This window comes from Cryptotermes secundus, unplaced genomic scaffold (genome assembly GCF_002891405.2).
Source record: "Cryptotermes secundus unplaced genomic scaffold, Csec_1.0 scaffold526, whole genome shotgun sequence".
Lineage (NCBI taxonomy): Eukaryota > Metazoa > Arthropoda > Insecta > Blattodea > Kalotermitidae > Cryptotermes > Cryptotermes secundus.
In genome coordinates this window covers 1,247,504-1,254,378 of record NW_019721013.1, presented here as the reverse complement: position 1 = coordinate 1,254,378, position 6,875 = coordinate 1,247,504, and positions in this window count along the sequence as shown.

Genomic DNA, 6,875 nt, shown 5'->3' with positions numbered 1-6,875 from the left:
TCAAAGGCGAGTCAGCAGCACAATGGAGTTGTTTCATGTGCACAGACAGACAGACAGATGGAGCTGAGAAAGACAACTGGAATTCCTGTCTATCTGTGATATTTGCCTAACAGTGGACTTAGAAACATACAGCTCACCTCAGTTTCAGCCTTTCTCTCCTGAACTGTTACTTGCACAGGATCCACTTCCTCTTGTGAGTCTGAGACTTCCTCAGCTTTTATATTCATGGCCTGGTTTGCATCATGACTTACTGGGTATGTCTCACCATATGGACCCACTAAAACCTTCTCTGAATTTGTACAGTTCTGTAAAGGCATTACATCTTCTGTCAGTCATGGCTACACAACACATACATGAAGCAATATATGCTCTCTTTGCTGTAGCTGTTTTTCATTACATCCAACCCATAACAGCTGCTCTGTACAGATTTCTCCTCTACAGACTTCATAATTTAAGAAGTGTTAAGTTCATAATGCAGGCATCTTCCTGAGAAACCTATGGTCACTGTGGAAGTACAGACAATACGTATCTGCTCTTTATGGAACCTACGCACTCATTACTGTGTTCACACATGCCCATCATAACTTTGCATCCTGACACAAACAAACCCAGTCCAAACTCCCCATAACTGTATCTTTAAAAAAATCCATCATCACAACTGTCTCCCAAGTTTTCTCATTCTTTCAGGTCTTCTGTCAAAATCTTTGTATGCATTTCTCATTCTGACATATGTGCTACATGACCTATCCATATCACTCTCCTACATAATAATGCAAAGTGTTATAATATGAAGAACCATGTAAACTTTCCACATGGATTATGAAAAGTAACACAAGCTTGGCATAAAAAATTTAATATCTTCAGATATGAGAACTGATTGATGACAATAAAATTCTTGTCTGTGCACACAAGCACGAAACACTCACCATACTTTCTGTCACAGCAGGAAATGTTTCTGGAGCTCTCTGTAGCAGAATTCTCTGCATTGCTGTGGCAAGAGAATGCAGAATCTTTCATAACCTTGAAACTTTATTTTATCACACTTGATTTATGGGTAGCAAATGAATTGATTTACAAGAATTCTAGTGATATAGCATGGTAATTAAGATATATATAGTAAGATGACCTTGTATTTTATAATGGAAGGTAGTCATAAATTTGATTGTACCTAATATATTTTAATTATACCGAGAGTGTGATTTTAATTGTAATTGAATGTTATGTTATGTGATATATGATATGATGACGTTCAATCGACTGGGCAGGAGGCCAATTAGACTGGAAAAGTTGTATATGTATCTGACTTGTTCAAGAGTTACAATTTGTAACTCTGATGAATGTTAAATCAAATTATTATTATTATATTTCTGATAAGTGCACCAGTACCTAGCTCTGAATATTTGCCCACGTCTGTAAGCAAACATACTAATTATTGTGAACAAACACACTCTGATGTGCATTTCTTTGTTCTCCCAGCATAGGCTGGCGGGGTTTATGAAGATTAGTGTTGGTCAGTTTCGAAGGCAGCTAGTTCACCCATTGTGCGTGAAACTCTTCCTTCCAAACCGTCGGTAACTAGCTACCAGACTGCACGGTGTTACGTCCTAGAAACAGCAAAGCTACTCTACAAATTTACATTGCAGAGCCCCAAAAATGCTTTTGTATGCCCTGCAACTTCAACCAATTCAACATATACCATCAACCCTCACGACTTCCTTTGCGAGTCGGATTGCTATGTGTAAGAGGCGAGAAAGGGCATAAAACAGTAAAAAGTGTGTATTCTACCAGAACCATAGCCCTCAGAATGGGGGCTCCGAAGTCTAGCAGAATTCCAACTAGAACTTGCAACTGCGGAATAACATCACGTACACCGTAATTTGTAAAAATATGATGAAACTGAATTTCTCTCGAATGATCCCCTAAGGAATACCCAAAACTTACACACTTCCATTACAAACTTAATATCCAGTAAAAAAGAAGCAAGAGTTACCTATATTCGTCGGGGTGATATTCACTTGTGTTCTTGGTACCATACCCGACACAGAGTGGATAGGGAGCGATAGGGAGCACTGTTGGCACAGATTGCGCTAGTGTATAGATAGTACTAATTCTGCACAACAGATGGGTCTGCCGACAAATCTGTTTATCGTACGTCGCCTATGCCTGATGGGCAAAGCCTAGGCCTTTATTATATATATAATTATTTTTCCACACAATAAGAATTCATCTGTCGCCATTCTCACGAAAATTACAAATTCGGAACAGACTGTTTCTTACTCCAATATTGGGTGTTACGATTTGGCCGTGGGAATTATTTTAATGTAATATCAATAGCACCAACAATGACCCTTGTAAGAAGTCATTATGCTTGCTGTTCTTAAAACCTTTCAGTATAGACCTATATATATTGAGATGGGGGAGAACTTTTAAACGCAATCTGAGGCATAAAAACAATACCGAGGGGGCCAGAGAAGCGCAGTCGATATAGCGACACAGGCGTCGAGTAATTTTGTAAACTACACGGCGTCATTTTTTATTCTAACTCTAAAAATGGAGACAGAGCTTTCCTCTGAAACGCTAATGGAAGCAGCAGATTCCTCCATGTTGACACCTCACAGACTACACGGATAACAACCCATGAGTTGCCCTGAAGAAGGAGACCCCGAAACGTTTCCAGATACCTGTGAGACATCCCCCGCTCTTCTACAACGAACATGGAAGACTGGAATTTCTCCGAAACAAAACTACACAAGGTGACAATCACTATACTATCCTGAAAATGGAGGCAAGAGGTTCCCCCGAAAAACTGATACCTATGTACCTGTGGGGTTTTATGTAGTTTTGTCATTACTCCGATGACAACCCACTTCTTCGGAACAGTCTGTTGGTCCTGAAAAGGACCGTAGTTGCTGAGATTCTTGACCGGTGAGGTAGCGCGGCGCGCGTCGGTAGGGAGAGAGGTTAGTTGCAGTGAGTGGACTGGCCGCAGTGCCAAACAGACCGCAGACTGTAAATGCCAAACAGTAATAAATATCTGGTCATGAGCCCCAGATGGGGCTTGACACCAAGACTTACTGACCGACTGACCGTCAGTCGCAATGTGACTTGGAGATTAGCTCAAGTTGTTGGCGTGAGTGCAGAAGTTGAAAAATTTCCACTGTTAGAAGCCGTTACCAGGATACAACTAGTGCACAATGAGAACACTAGTTTGCATGCTCTAGTGATTTGTAAAGTGTGGAGACTAGGGATGGTGCTACAATTAAATGTAGCTCCAAGTCGTGTGTTAAAGTGAGTGCTCAATGTATTGAGTCACAATCTGAACCCTATCTACAGTCACACTCTGTCACGTGACAATACTTACACAATTGATTCTAACATCTTATATACATTTATTATCCTGCCTGAAGGTAAACAGTACATCTCTCAATGCACCAAATGTCAGTAAATCATAAGTACATAATTAAGTGGTATGATAAAATTATATTACACAAAGTAAACATATATATGGATGTATGCAGTGGTGTGCCGCGCATGGAAGCAAGGGAAGAATTGCTTCCATAGTAAAAAAAAAAAAAGAAGTCATATATAAATAATTCTATTTGAATAATAAGGATGTGAATACTGTCATTTAGTGCATGTTCCTGCTCAAGGCCACATGCCGCCTCCTCCTACCTTCCCCTGCTTGGTGGGAAGGACCAAGTTTCCTTTCGTCAATCTTCGTAATAATTGGTCTAATCGGAAGGGGCAAAGGGAAGCAAATTTCGGTTTGCTGGCTAGACCAGCGAAGGAATTTGTTCTTTAGATGATTATGTGAAAATTAACTGTTTATGTGTGATTTCAGTATTGTTGGGTCTTATAGGTAACATTAAGTTTTATTAAAATATTGTAAGTGCATATTTATATGGCGTAAGATTGTATTTGTGATCGTATTTTGACGCATCAGAAAGAAGCTATCCACGTTTTAAGGGAAGCAAGTCTGATATTGTGGTACAAGGGGCAGGCATGTGATTAGACTACACGCACAAGTCACAGCTAAAATGAATGATGGCAGACAACGTGACTGCGCCTGTGCAATCGAAAGCCTTTTCTGAAAAGAAATAATTATAGAAAGAGGATGACTGACATATGAGTTGCCAGAACTTAAAGCACAAACCAAATTATGTGTGAGGAAACAGAAAACTGAATCTTAACATTCACTGAAATAACTTTAATTGTTTCTTGCATCCTGTTGTGTATTTAATCAATATTAGAGTGAATTTTACCGACCACACAACATATTTTTTTTTTATTATTACACTACATGTTTCGACCTCAAGAGGTCATCCTCAGGTGTATGAACACAGCTGTATAATTACACGCAATAAGTGAGAAGACGAATGTGATTGCGTGTAATTATACAGCTGTGTTCATACACCTGAGGATGACCTCTTGAGGTTGAAACATGTAGTGTAATAATAATAAAAAATATGTTGTGTGGTCGGTAAAATTGACTCTAATATTCACTGTAATGACAACCTCAAAACTTATACATTAGCACAATTTTCTTTTCACATGGGAGGAAAAGAAACATACACTCTTAACACTTTGTGGACCAGCAATTTAAATATTTAAATCACCCTGGGGACTGGCATTTTTAACCCACTACCCTAACTTGTGCACTGTTATTTTAAAAATTAATATAAAATATCCTAATTAATATTATGANCTTTAATTGTTTCTTGCATCCTGTTGTGTATTTAATCAATATTAGAGTGAATTTTACCGACCACACAACATATTTNTGAGAGTGTGATATTTCTAGAAACATTCTCCTTCTACCTGCACTTTTGTCGGAGCTACTTTCGCTTATATTGTCTATAGCCACAATTGTTTGTTGTCCTCTGCCACTGCCACTGTCAAATCACTATCACTACACGTCTCAGAAGGAATGTCAAATAGCTCACATCAGAGAACAAGTCAGATATTGCTTGGTTTTCAACCACTTCTGTCCTTGACTCATTGCGCAACTAACTTCTTGCCTGGTACATAAGAGCTTGAAGGGTCAAAGATAATTTTCCTTTGGAAGGGGTACCCAAACAACAAGATCAAGTTACTGCCTACTAAGCAAACATTCCGGAACAATATTACGCAGTAGTCATTTTATTTGGGCGGCGCCAGAGAAAGGTATAATGTGTTACAATGTAACGTGTCCTAAAGTCATAAAAATATGCCACCGGTCCGCCACGTTTAAAAGCGCTGGGCATAAAAATATGTCACCAGTCCGCAAAGTGTTAATAATAATTAATCTCTGAGTTATATAAATGTCAAATTAAAAACATTAATTTATATTGGTGTCAAAAGATTCATCATGGAGTCATGACACATAAAAATAAACATAAAGCTATCCCTGTAACAGGCCATGGAGGCCCACTGGGTTGTGAGATGTTGAGGCTCCCACATTTTCTCCAGACAGTCGGCTCACAGATGGCGGTGAGATTGTCAGTCTTGTGTGCCAGATGCCTTTTATCCCCAGGAAGATTCATGGTACTAGAGACTGAGTCAACCCCAGGCCATAGTGCTGCTGGAAAGATTGGGTAAACTGAAAAAATCCAATGACCTTGTCGGGAATTGAACACATGAGCTTCCGACTTGTAACATAGTGCCTCAACCAACTATGCCACGGCGTGCCCCAGTACAACTAATACTGATCATAAACCACTGTGTGAGCCAAATATGAAATAAAGTTATCAGTAATGTAAAAATGACTGTCCCATATCTTACTTAAGTATTATGTGCATAAATAAATAGGCATAATTTTCCCAAACAGAAGGTTGCAAATTGCAATCCATATCACAGACCCGCAAAGTGATAACACTATGTTAAGTGCAGATTTCTGACACCAGAAGCAGTAAATTATTGCAACACAGAAAGCCTGAAATCTAAAGGCTTATGATCCATCCACAAAAATGCAACTTTTGATTACTGTCAAATATTTGAGTTTCCAATGATTAATCGCTTAAAAACTGTAAATCAAAATGTATCTGCAATGATTTGAACAAGTCACTAATAGATTTCACAGAGTCTGATATGTGTAAGTTGGCCATAGTGTATAAGGAAGGAAAGCCATATATTTACATAATATACAATTTGACCCTATTCAATAAGATAGATAGGTTATATCTTCAAGTTACACCCGATCCTTGCCCTCTTTACCCACACATATTTCCTCCATTGATTCTTCCTGCTGTCTCCCAGAAGAATATTAATGGGGATCTCGCTGGCTGCAGATTATAAGACACTGACAAGAACAGTTACCTGAGGACAACTCATAATCTGATCTCCTGTGACTTAACATTATAGTAATAATATTCATTATTCCATGTATAAATATAAATGACCTAGCAAAGGGTGCAGTGAGCTATAAACATTCTGTTCTAGGAACTGACCATACAGAAATAACTCATAAATTTAGTGTAATTTGCATGTAATCTTCAAGAAATAAGTGGGTATCATCTGTAAATCACTTGCCATATAATGAGGATTTAGGCAACCATGTCAGCTGATCAGAACAAACAAAGTAACAATGATCTTCTGGGCTGAAGTTAGGAGAGAGCCTCCCTGCTACTCTTCACTGCATGTTTGGCTTGCCCGTTTGGCCAGGCTATGGAGACAATATGTTAGGCTTCCCAAACATAACATTTATACACTTCATAGTCACCACAAGTACCTCAAATCCAATGAAGAATTAAGTAGCTCAATCAAACATTTCTCATTGTTCATAATATTCTAAACAATATTTCTATAGTTAAGAATGTTTAGTAGCTAACTTCTAAATCCTATATACTCCAATCTGTTTCAGGGGTTCTTAGGGAACTGCAGTTGTGGCCTTACATCTA